The 13,557-nt window shown below is 40.2% G+C and overlaps 1 protein-coding gene across 1 annotated transcript in view; it reads left to right on the top strand.

Annotated features, from left to right (window-relative positions):
* Positions 1 to 375: 375 nt before the first annotated feature.
* Positions 376 to 13,557, top strand: part of LOC120860803 (catenin alpha-2-like) — a 1,410,064-nt gene continuing 1,396,882 nt past the window's right edge. Inside the window, exon 1 of the mRNA XM_040236521.1 lies at positions 376 to 522. The gene's annotated coding sequence lies outside the window, so the exon portion shown is untranslated. The remainder of the gene's footprint in view (positions 523 to 13,557) is intronic.

The following is a 13,557-nucleotide window of genomic DNA, read 5'->3' as shown; positions in this document are numbered from 1 at the left end:
GCAGTGCCCCTTCGCCACTGTCCCCTCCCCCCACCTGCGGCGCGGCCAGCCTCGCTCCCCAGCTCTACCCCGCCCAGCCCCGCCCAGCCCCGCCCAGCCCCGCCCTCTCAGCGCTCCCCAGGCCGCGCGCGCCCGTGGCCCCCGCTCCGTGCCTTCCCTAGCCCCGCAGAGCGCCGAGCCGCGGGGGGCCGGGGGCCGCGGGGGCGCGCAAACGAGCAGGCGGCCGCGCCTGCGCACTGGCCGCTTCCCCTAGCGGCGATCCGGGCCGCTGCCGCTCGCGCTTGGGCAGGACGCGGGGCGGGCGGGGGGAGGGGGGAGCGGCTTTGCTTCCAGCCGCGAGTGAGGCGGAGACCCGGGCTGGCGGGCGGAGCGGGAGGCACCGCACCTCGGCCAGAGGCGGCTGCTGCAGCTGCTGCCCTCTTCCCCGCCGCCGCTTCTCCAGTCCCGTCAGTGGTTACCCCTCCAGCTGCTGGGAACGGACGAGAGAGGAGGAGGGCGAGAAACTCCCACCGACCCACAGAGGTGAGTCCCGGGCAGAGCATCCTCCATCCTTGCCTGCCTCCCTCCCTCCCTGTCTCCCTCCCATCCTCTGCGTCCTCCCCTCCCTCCCTGCTCCCCAACCCTCCCGCCCTCATCCTTCCCAACATCCCTCTCTCCTCTCCCCTTCCAGCCTTTCTTTCATCCCTTTCTTTTCTCCCAGCCCCGCTTCCTTCCCACCCTTTCTTTCTTCCCTGTCTTCCTTGAAGCCAGTCGCTCCGGAGCGCAGCTCTGCCTCGCTTTCCTCTTGTCTCCATCTCTTTTTTTCCCTCCTTTCTTCACCCTTTCCCCAGTGGGAGATCCCTTGCCTGGTACAACTGTCCGGATTCAGGGGCTTCCAAAAAATTGGGCACATCTACTGAGAGACACGCTCTTGCACAGCGGATGCCCTGTGGATCTCTGTGTTGTTTGGATTAAGGGTCAAGTTGGATAGAGTACCGGGAACTGGAAGGAGAAGAGGGTTGAGGAAGAATCTGTGGATTTGTGCTGTATTAGGGTGGGGGTGGGGAGGGTTGTCACTTAGACATGTTGCCAACACCCCCCCCCCACGCCCCTCTGTAGCAGTTTCTTTTTTTCTTCTGGGAAATTACATATTCCCAGTGTGTGTGTCACTAATTTAAAACCCAGTTTTCCCGGCTTTGATTGTCTCTGTGTGAGAAGCCACAAGGAGGGACGAGGAGAGAGGAGCAGAACAAGAGAGGAAGAGGGGAGGGAGAGGGAGGGTGGTGGCGGTGGATGCCTGTATCTCTTTTCCCTAGGCCTCTTTGAATTGATATTTTCAAACCACCCGCCCAATATTTGCCTTAAAATTGAACCCTTGTGTCCTTAGTTCTGCCACTGTCTACTTTAGAGGCAGAAACTCTCTAAAACTTTAATGTGTATACCCCAGCATTATTTGTGGAATGTTTGGGTCAGCATACAAAACACTAGGGTAGATGGATTTGGGAAAACAGAGAGCAGAGGAGTGAAAGAGAGGCACTTTTGTTCATCATGAGTTAACTTCTAAAGGAGGACAATAGACTGGAGTGATGAGGTTATATTCCACAGGCTTAGAAATATATCGTTTTGATAGAATTAGCTGTATGATACCGTTAGCAGATACCCTTACCTTTTCTCATGCACCTTACAGAAATCCTGAAGATGTTTGAAAAGTACTGTGTGATTCTGTTTGTGGTGTATACCAATGGGAAAGTTGAATTATCTTTGAGACCCTTGTGAACAATTTAAAATTTCAGTTGGTTTTGCACCGTTTATTTTCACCAAATGATATATTTTATTTTGCTTTCTTTAGCTTACACTCTAACGCCTTCTATTATATATATTAATAGTGATTTGGCAATGCTACTTTTAGCAAGCATTGCTGCTGAAAGTTTATTCATACCTGGTGTGATAGCCCTGCCTCAGAATTTTTAGTGTATTCATCATTTCAGAAAGATCCAACAAGTAGGATAGGTATAACTCAGAAATGGACTATTTAGAAGCCTGTATTTTATCTATACTCGCCTTTAAAAAAATGCACTAAAACAAAAACCCTTAATTTCTACAGATAGCTGTATTTTATGTTTAATGGGTGTGTGGGGAGGGACTGAGGGACTGAAATGAATGGTGGATTCAATGAAGCTTCCCGTAAGAAACTATGCTGTGGAGCAAATTGTTGATTTTTTTTTCTTTTCATTTAAGTTATTATATGCTAGTGGTGTAATATGCACTTTAATATTTTATGGGAATGTAAAGTAGGAGTTGAGTTGAAGAGAATTACCTTCCAAAGTGATTGAGTGCTGATTTGACAAAGAGCTGACAGTTAATCATCTGAATCAGTTTTTTTTGGGGGGAAGTGCATGATATTAGGAATGATGGATCCACCCCTTGCCCCAACTCCCCTTGATAGGATTGCAATTCCATTAATGGCTTGGCTGAAGCTTGGTGGAATTGTCAGCATTACCATGTCCTGATGCAGAATTGCCGTCAACCGTATCCATATCTGAGTGGTTACCTTACTTAAGAGCTAACACAATTGTAGGCAGGGCTGTTCTGTTTTGTTTTTGTTCATTTCTCTGGAATGCCATGAAGCTAGTAAAAACCTTTGATAGTAGTTATATATGAAAACAATCCATTAGTTTTGTCCTAATTTACTTTCAAATGACTTTCCCCTCTTCTAACATCTCTACTGTTCTTTCTCTGTGGAGCTTTGTGGTTGTGAGCTAGGGGAGGAGGCAGCCCCTCAGACAGCCCTCCTCTTCTTGATTGCAGTTTTGATTTACAGAGTGATGTGGGTGTATGCCTCTGTTTTTAATACTGTGCTTACTATGGAAAGAAAAATACTGTTTATTTGTCTCCTTTGTAAACATTCATCTAGTGAGTGAAAACAAAATTTACAAGTTATTAACAGACAGAAGAGAAAATAACATTTGTTTACAGCAAGATTTTGAGAGAGGCTTGAATAAAATGAACAAAATATGAAACTGAAGAACTAGTGTCTTAAAAAAGCAGCCCTGCTACTCTGATCGTTATTCACTTTACAGATAAAGTCCAACCAACTTCCTCTGTTTAACTTCTGGAGACTTCTTGCTTTACTTGACTAGACCTTTAACAATGTATGGTACAGATAAAAGCCCAGTAGTACATCTTATGGACCCTGTAGCAAATATTCTGGAACATTCTCTATGGTTTTCTCAGAGCTCTTAAAACCACTCAACCCTAAGCTAAGTGCATGAGGTTTTCAAAAGAAGTAAAAAGACATTGTCTTTGACCTTAGCTTGTAGCCTAGTTGAGAACAGGCTTTTGCATGAGGTCATATTTCACAGTGGTAAAGAGCAAGATCTTTGGAGAGAGCTTTAGATTTGAGTGCATGCTCTACTTACATAGTAGTGTTATGCCCTTGTGTATTATTTAAGACCTTCCCCTCATTTGCAAAATGAGAATTATGCAAATTCCTTGATTCTTAGGATTACTTAAAGGGTTAAATGTATTAATCACAGTACTTGGTATAAACAAAGCATATCTTAAACAGTATTATAATTAGAAAAATGATTTAAAACAATCTAAGACACAATATATGATTATATGCTGGAAAGAAATAAAAAGCAGGCAAGTGGTTAGAGGGATTCTGGAGAGGACAGTTATCTATGTAGTCTAAGAACGATAATATTCAGGAGTCGCAGTGGAGCTTGGACAGACTTGTGGGAAGGGTTTCATGCAGGGTGGGTAAACAGCTGGAACAAAAACAGAGGGGAGAAACACCGGTGTGTTTGGGAAGACTGATTACTTGACTACTGGGGAGTGTATTAAACAGTGTTAAACACATACGGTAAGAGTAATTAGCCTCTCACTTGGGACAAGACAACTTGTTGTATTGTGGGATCCATTTTATCACAGAATGTGCAGCTACCCAGAGGACCTGTTTCAGTTCTTTGTCTTACACAAAACCCCACACCAAGACACAGGATTCAAGGTCTGTGTCACAGTGAGGACCCAGAGTATTCTTCCTGTCTCTTTTCTTTAAACTTCAAGTCAGAAAGTTGACCTTTCTAAATAATAAAGATTTAATATCATGATTATCTCAACTCTCTCTTGTTTTGCCTTAACTACAAGAAATATTCCAGAATACATATTTGGAGTATAGTAGCCATGATTATTTTATTTTGTCATACATAAAACTGGGCATTATTAGGGTAATTGTATTTGCTGGAACTTTATCTTTTTTTCTTTTTCTTTTTTTTGGTGTTCGAGATTCTTAATTATTCTCAATGAGTTATGCTCTTTTCAAGTGTTTGCTGGGAGACTAGGATATGATGGCAACAGAGGGTCTGTCTGGGATTGTGCACTGAGCAAGGTAAACACCAGCTCAGTGTGGGGTGATAGTTGCCCATTGGCTATGTCTGTTGACATGTCTTTAGCTTTGACTTGTGTTTATTGGATCCAAAAGCATAAATGCTTTGTGTTATTTTATCAAAAAAGGATTTCCAGAAAAATTTACCTACAAGTTACAAGTTTCAGTGTTTATAGTACTCATGTTTAATTTATTTTTAATAGATAGACATAATTTCATTCTTTTCTCCAAAATAGTAAAGTACTCTATAATTATTTTTTGTAGTTCTAATCTATCCAAAATTAATCTCATGGATATTATCTTAAGATATATATGGTTAAAAACATGAATGTATTTCCCAAAACTAGAAGTTTAACAGACATAGACTGTAGCATTTTTATTTTCCATTTTGGAAGTTTTCTTAATATTCTGATATTTTAAGGATGCAGCAGATGTAAATAAAACATTTTCCAATGTATCACTTCTAGTCAGTTTCATATTAAAGCACCAGTGATTTTTGAAAAACTACTTTTAGATGCTTTAATTTTCCTCATAAGTGAATTTTTATATTGGAGCTGAATTCTAACTCAACCACAAATATGCATTCCACAGCTCTTTGAGATTATAACTCATTATATAAAAGTGATAGTCTGACCTTATACAGCCTGCTTTTATAGGGCTTTTATTCATTCTTATTTAAAGGCCATATCTGTATATACAACTCAGACTATTATTTTTCAGATGTGAAGATAATGTGCTTTAACAGGAATGAAAAAGAAGCAACTATGTTCTCTGTAAATTAAGCAATGACCTTAACTTATAGAGAACATGGAAAAGTAGAATAAGAATGAGATAAAGTTAATTTTGTTTCATCTATTGAGCTAAAAAAATTTTAACTGCTTGTTCAGTTAATAGGACACTTGTAATATGTTCATATGTGTAAATTGGGCTTATATTGTTTGTTACATATCTGCGATAAATCCAAGATCCTTTTTTTCATGGCACCTTGATATTTCACAACTCAAGCCATGAACTCTAGTGGGGGTATGTCAGTTCTTTGACAGCTACTCAGAAACCACAGTGACTTGGTAAAAGACCAGAGAATCTGATATTTGTACCAGAGCAAGTTGGCAAAACTCAGATCTGTCTCCATCAACTTTTGAGTTGGGTATTTATTCTGTAAGTAGAGAGCAAGAGGGCAAGAGGGCTCAGAAATGATGGATGGAAAGAAAGTGTAAATTTCATGTTAGTTTTTGGAGCTCTCTGCCCAGGAGGTTCAGCTATCCTTCTTGCCTCTTTACTGCCTCTTCACTGGTGGCAAGTGTAATTTCCGAGGTGGGGAAGCCGATTTTCTTATGTAACATGGGATCAGCTTGTGACATCTAAACCTCACTATCAGTCATCCCAGTCCCTCGGTGTGCCTGTGGGAGGGACTGTCAGCAAGTTTTTTCCAAATCTGTTTCTCTGGTACATTGCAAAGCAGTCCTGATGTTCTCTGTGTATCATTTTATTTCTTACTGTTCCTTTGTATCTATCTTATTTCTACCTTATGGTTCTTGAGCTTAAAGATAACAGGGTATGGTTCATTCTCTTCTAATTTTGTGATTAGACAACGTTTTGGTGAGAAGAATACAGTCTTAAAATTTTATCTTTAATTTATAGGGCTTGAGTTCAGTCCAGTCAGTTCAGACCAGTCGCTCAGTTGTGTCTGACTCTTTGTGACCCATGGACTGCAGCACGCCAGGTTTCACTGTCCATCACCAAACTCCCAGACCATACTCAAACTCACATCCATTGCGTTGGTGATGCCATCCAAGCATCTCATCCTCTGTCATCTACTTCTCTTCCCGCCTTCAATCTTTCCCAGCATCAGGGTCTTTTCCAGTGAATTGGTTCTTCGCAGCAGGTGGCCAAAGTATTGGAGTTTCAGCTTCAGCATCTGTCCTTCCAATGAATATTCAGGACTGATTTCCTTTAGGATTGACTGGTTGGATTGAGGCAGTTGTTAAATATCATTGATGCATCTTTTAGTAAGGAGGTAGAAATGTCCCTTAACTACCTCATAAACAGCTAGTTGCCCTCAACTATTTCTTAGAAAAGGTGTCCCCTAACTCTTGAGAGTTGACCAGTTGTCCCCGGTATTTTTCTTTAGATGTCAATACCTGCCAGAGTAATTTCACAAAATGTGCTTCTGTTTTCCTTCTTAAATGCAGAAATGGCATAAAGAAGTATATACGGAACTCATTGGGGAAAAAAAAGTGTCATCATCTAAATTTATCCCTCTATTCAGTTATGCTTTCTATGCATTTAAAAAATCACATTTATCTAACATGAATTCATTCAACAGGTATTTTTTTGAATGTCTGCTCCATGCAGAGCATTGGGCTAGAAAGTACAATTTTATCACAAAACTGAATCAGGAATCAGGACACCTGGGTTTTTCCTCCAGATTTTCAGCTGATTGACTAAGTGAAGTGAAGTGAACATCTCCCAGTCATGTCTGACTCTGTGACCCCATGGACTGTAACCTGCTTGGCTCCTCTGTCCATGGGTTTCTACAAGAATATTGGAGTGGGTACCTATTCCCTTCTCCAGGGGACCTTCCTGACCTAGGTTTTGACCCTGAGTCTTCTGCATTGCAGGCAGATTCTTTACTGTCTGACTAAACAAACCTGAAACCCTCCAAGGCTTATTAATTTAATCTGTACCGTTTTAAAGTGACTTGGAATGACGATATAGAGTGTCTTCCAGCTATAAAATTCTATAATCCCACATGAGAAGAATTTCCCTTAAAATTTCAAGGGTAATGATTTATTCCTTACTCTGTCCTGTTTGTTTTTTCCTTTCTTTTGAAGTATACACTGCTGCTGCATGAGAACAATTTTTACCCTCAGTGTCATATGTTTTCCCTTTCCCAAGGAAACTGCAAATTTAGGTTCATAGAGTCTCTGGGTCAGGGAGAACTAAAAAATCAGTCCCTTTCTTAACCTCTCCATCCTTCCCTTTCTCTCCTTTAAAAAAAAAAAAAATCCTTCTTGGATTGGAGATACAAATAAGCTGCTACCTCCAGATAGGGACTAGCCTAGTATATGTTTGGCTTGTTGGAGTAATGCCACTGTCTTTGAAACACTATATGACATTAATGAGTTTAGAATTAGGAACTATTTTTAAAAGTAGTTAATTATACTCTAAGGTTAATATTTTTGCCTTGGGCACAAGCAAAATTTTGCTTGTCCCTTAAATCCTATCCCATAGGACTGTTTTGTTGTCTGTCTTTCAACCAATCCAGCTCCATTAAATTTTTTTATGATCAAATTTGTTGAGATATAGTTTATATATAAGAAATGCATCCATTTAAATTGCTGTTGTGCATTGATAAATATACCTGTGTAACCACCACTGCAATTAAGATATAGAATATTTCCATTGCCCTGAAAAATGCCCCTCTGCTTGATCTGCTTTCTGTCTCTATAGACTAGTTCCAAAAGTGAATATTGCTGTTCCAAAAGTGAATATAGATTGAATCATAGAATATGTATTCATTTGTGTTTCCTCCTTTCAGTGAGTATCATGTGTTTGAGGTTTGTGTGTGGCTAGACTTCCCAGATGGCACAGTGGTAAAGAACCCGCCTGCCAGCGCAGGAGACACAGGAGACCTGGGTTCAATCCCTGGGTCGGGAAGACCCCCTGGAGGAGGCATGGCGACCCACTCCAGGATTCTTGCCTGGGAAATCCTATGGACAGAGGAGTCTGGTGGGCTACAGTCCATGATGTTGCAAAGAGTTGCACATGACTGAGCACAAAAAAAGAGTTTAGAGTTTATAAACTTCTAGAAGAAATTACAGGAGAAACTCTTTGTGATTTGGGGTTAGATAGAATCACTGCAGATGGTGACTGCAGCCATGGAATTAAAAGATGCTTACTCCTTGGAAGGAAAGTTATGACCAACCTAGATAGCATATTCAAAAGCAGAGACATTACTTTGCTGACTAAGGTCCGTCTAGTCAAGGCTATGGTTTTTCCAGTGGTCATGTATGGATGTGAGAGTTGGACTGTGAAGAGGGCTGAGTGCTGAAGAACTGATGCTTTTGAACTGTGGTGTTGGAGAAGACTCTTGAGAGTCCCTTGGACTGCAGGGAGATCCAACCAGTCCATTCTGAAGGAGATCAACCCTGGGATTTCTTTGGAAGGAATGATGCTAAAGCTGAAACTCCAGTACTTTGGCCACCTCATGCGAAGAGTTGACTCATTGGAAAAGACTCTGATTCTGGGAGGGATTGGGGGCAGGAGAAAAAGGGGACGACAGAGGATGAGATGGCTGGATGGCATCACCGACTCGATGGATGTGAGTTTGGGTGAATTCCGGGAGTTGGTGATGGACAGGGAGGCATGGCGTGCTGCAGTTCATGGAGTCACAAAGAGTCAGACACGACTGAGCGACTGAACTGAACTGAACTGAAAGATGAGTTAGATAAAGTAGGTCCTAAAAGCATTAATAATAAAGTTAAAGGAAAAAGATAAACTAGACTCTATCCAAATTAAAAAAAAAATTGTTTTTCAAAAGACTCCAGATTTGCTAGACCTATGTATCTCTTTTTTTTATCTCTATATATCTGAAAATGGAGTAGTTGTTCTGATTGTATATAGAACGCTTACATCTCAGTAAAACAAACAATCCAACCAAAACAAAATATCTGAAGAAATATTTCATAAAAAGATATATGAATGAGCAGTAAGCATATGAAGAGGTGCTTGTCTATTGTTCACTCAAATAATAAAATATAAAAGCCACAATATGCTACTACTGTACAAACATGAGAATGGCTAAATTTAACAATACTGACAACATCAAGTTTTGGAGAGGATCTGAAGCAAATGAAGCCCTCATACCTTGGTGGGATGTAACACTTTAGGAAACATTTTCTTCCTACTGTTAAAAATACTCTTACAGTACAACCACTCCCAGATGAAATGAAAACCTGCACAAAGGCATTTACATGAAAATTAATAGCAGCGTTACTCATAGTAGCTTCAAACTAAAACCAACCTGAATATCCAACCAATCCCTATGTTAAAGTTACTTTTGTGAAGTAGAAAACAAAACTGCTGAGATATGCCCTTTACTTATCTGTAACCTAGCAGCAGAGGAAAGGGAATGCATTCAAAAGAATTTGTAAAAATGACAAGAAATGCTGAGGGTGGGTGGCTCCGGTGGCAGACATTGGGTCAGTATCCCCTCCCTGCTCTTCTCCATGATCCCTCTGCATCTAGACTTCATCCTTAGCTTTGGTGTTGTCTTGGCTGCTGCAGTTTTGAGCACACCATCATGCAGTAGTGATGTCTGCCAGAAAAAAAAGAGGAAACTTTTGCCAAAAGTCCTCCCTTATCTCTGATCTCACTGGCCAGCACTGGATCCCTAGTCCAGCTAGCTGTAGGGGCTGAGACGGGTCAGCTTTCCATGAAGCTCCTGGCTGTCGGGAGGAGGTGAAGAGGATGGCTGAGCTAAATGGAAGTTCAGTTAAGAAAAGGAAATGGACTCTGAGGGAGAGGGAGAGGGTGGGATGATTTCGGAGAATGGCATTGAAACATGTATACTATCATGTAAGAAACAAATCGCCAGTCTATGTTCTATGCAGGATACAGGATGCTTGGGGCTGGTGCACGGAGAGATGATATGGGATGGGAGGTGGGAAGGGAGTTCATGTTTGGGAACTCATGTACACTTGTGGTATATTCATGTCAATGTATGGCAAAACCAATACAGTATTGTAAAGTAAAAGAAAGTAAAAAGAAAAATTAAAAAAAAAAGAAAAATAAATAAATAAATTAATTAAATGACTGTGGGGGAAAAAAAAAAAGAAAAGGAAATGAACAGTTGGGTCAGCAAGCAAGTGTTTGTTTCAAGTTGATTTAGCGGCCTGCCATGATGTTGTCAGTCTTGTGGGAAAGAGATTGAAGCAAAAAACAAGGATTGTAGTCACAGCTTGTTATTGTGGGTATGTACATAGCAGCACATAGAAACAGGTGACAGAGGTACCCTAGGAAAAGAAGGGAGAAATTTAGATCCTAGATCATAGCTTGTACCAGAGCGGGAGGGAGTCTAGATCCAGGGGAATTGTGCATAGTGAGCAAGCATACAAATGATGATAGGGAGAGCCAGGCACACTGGGGCCCATGGAGCTGGGACAGGAGGCAAAAGTCAGTGCTGGCAGTAGTCTGGAATCCAGGCAGGCAAACTCGATTGCAGTTTGCCCATCTGTGAAATCAGGACCTCAGGCAAGAAGATTTTCATGTTTTGCTTGTTAAGGCAGAAGCTAAAACAGTAATTATTCTTTTTTTTTTAAGTTGTCAACCTTAACTGTGTCAAGGAGAGGAGCCATACCTTTGCTTATTCTAATATTTCCCTGTTACAACCCTGGGCCCCCATTGGTTTCTTGATAAATGCTAGCTGATTGTATTAATTCTGCAAACTCATTCTGCCTTTGAACAAATCAGACAAGTTTCTGGTTCAACAAATGTTGCAGTCATTCATCAGATACTTTCTTACAAATTATTCAAAATGCTGTTTTGGGGGGCATAGCCCTGGCTCTGTATATGAGTAAGAATAGTGTTAATACTTGATCCCCATAAATTGACAATCTAGTAAAGGTGAAAAGTGCCTGAGTAGTTTAAATGCCAGAGTATAATACAGTGTGTATTACAGTATGGTACTGACTTCTCAGGGGCATGGATCAAAAGTCTAGGCAGACCACAAATTGGAAACATTGCGTTAGCAAAGGATGGGGCAGAGATGGGGAAGGAGAGGACCTTGTGTTAGTACTTTTCAGTTCAGTCCTGCCTTGGTCTGGGAACTGGGACAGGGCTGAGCCAGCAGGAAGATAGGATCAATGAGCACAGCAGTGGGAGAGGTGAAGTCACAGCCAGGAGAACTGAAGCAGGGATGCTGCTAACTGCTAAGTAGGCAGCTGACAAGTGGGACTGAAATGAAGGGCAGAGGCTGGGAGTAGAGAAATATTTTGGCATTATCTGTATAAAGGTATCTCAAGAATGCAGTAACAGAAAACACACTGTTTCAGAAAGAACATGTTTTGTCTTTGACCCTTCGACAATACATGCCCATTGTATAACATCTAGAAAGCAACCAGAAAAGAAACTTAAGAATAAAAATTATTGCCGCCCAACTATTCATTGAACATTGAGCTAATTTTGAGCTTTTTCCCCTTTGAGTGTACCTGAGTTTGGTGGGGGACTTGTTAAAGCAAAGCTGAGATACAATTTTGTGTCCTGTTTTTTTAAACTAAACATACCAAAGCACTTACTAGGATAATAAAAGAAATCTTCCTCTATGTTACTTTCTATATAATATTACATTGGTTGGAATTTAAGTTTCTAGTTTTTGGCTGTCTACAGAGGTGAAATGTTTCATAGATCTACTTTCAACTGTGGGCTGTGTTATGGACAAGAAGTTGACTTTGGTGGCCCCATGGGAGTGCCTCAAAGATATAGATTGTTAATATCTTTGGGCCATATATATATATATATATACACACAAATATATAATCAATATAATATATATTATGTATTATATATACATATATCTAATAAATATAATATATATTATGCATAATGTATAATACTTAAGTGATAGCATGGTTGTATACATTATTTTTGATTCACATACACCTTAGCTGGTAGCATGAGTTATCACTATTATTTTTTCACTGCTGCCTGTTTTTTTATAGTATGATTATACCATGGTTTATTTAATCTGTATGTTTTCATAGACAGTTTGTTCCTGTTATTTTCCCTTGTGCCTTTTATTTTACTTTTATTTCAAACTTTGCTATGATGAATATTCTTGTGTTAGTTTCTTACCCACATACATATTTTTGAAGGATAGCTTGATACCTGTTAATTTTGGGTCATGAGATATGTGCATTCTAGATTTTAATAGTTGATGCCTAATTGCTCTTCAAATTAGTTGTACTGAATTATATTCCACAAGTAGATGTGAAAGTGCATATTTCCTTGTTCTTCTAATAAAACATAAAACTTTTAAACTTGGAAAATTTACCACTGGTAACTAAACATGGTATTGTTACTGAAAGGTATGTGGGGTCTAGCTGTTTGCTCCTCAAAAGCCAATAAAAAGCCAGGTTAGTGGAAAGATAAGTTTGCTTTGGACTCCCCTGGTGGCTCAGATGATAAAGAATCTGCCTACAATACTGGAGACACAAGTTCAGACCCAGGGTCGGGAAGATCTCTGGGAGAAGGGAATGGCAACCCACTACAATACACTTGCCTGGAGAATTCCATGGATGGCAGAGTTTGGTGGGCTGCAGTTCATGGGGTCACAAAGAGTTTGACCTGACTAAGTGACACACACACAAACACACACGCACACACACAGTTTGCTTTATTTCAGGTGATGTCTGCTCTCCCTTCAAGTTGCCAGCATCTGAAATAAAGCAAACTTTCCTTTCCACCAGCCTGGGCTGTTTATTGGCTCTTGAGCGGTGAGCAGCCAGACCCCACGTGCCTTTTGGTAACAGTATCCTTGTCATAGAGCTTCTTTCTCTGGTTTTTAGAAAGGTTGATTATCTTTCCTTTTTTTTTTTTTTTCTTTTTGTGCCTAATGGCCAAGTTTTTACTCTGTTCTGATGAGTGTGTTCATACTTCAGCACATGTTTTCCTGGTGGGTTATTTATCTTAAGTTATAGGACTTTTTTATTCTCTGGGTCTAAAAAAATTTATTGTTGTTATACTGTCATAACTGTTATTGATAGGAGTGTACTGTAATATCCAGTAAGTGATAGCTTTCCTTTTTCCAAAGTTCCTTATCTATTTTTGTACCTTTCCTTCAGAAGACTATGATACCAGGTTATCAAATTCATAAATAACACCTTTGGTATTTTAATTGGTATTGTACTTAAGATAATTTGAGGGAGGAGTAACAATCTTCTAATTCATAGTCTTTCTATTGCCATGTCTCTCCATTTATTAAGGCCTTTTTTGTGTGTGTGCCCTTTAGTATTATAAATTGTGTTCTTCCTAGTAGAAAGTCTTTCTCATATCTTAAGTTTATTACTGTCTTGTTTGAAGTTTCTTCTGCTGTTAGGAAAAGGTTTACTTTTCTTTTACATTTCCTGAAAAGATATTGTTGATATAGAAAGTACTCCTTTTGATTTTTGTATTTGGTTTTAAACTGAGTC

Source organism: Oryx dammah, unplaced genomic scaffold (assembly GCF_014754425.2).
Source record: "Oryx dammah isolate SB20612 unplaced genomic scaffold, SCBI_Odam_1.1 HiC_scaffold_11203, whole genome shotgun sequence".
NCBI classification, from domain to species: Eukaryota; Metazoa; Chordata; class Mammalia; order Artiodactyla; family Bovidae; genus Oryx; species Oryx dammah.
This window is presented reverse-complemented; position numbering and strand designations above follow the sequence as displayed.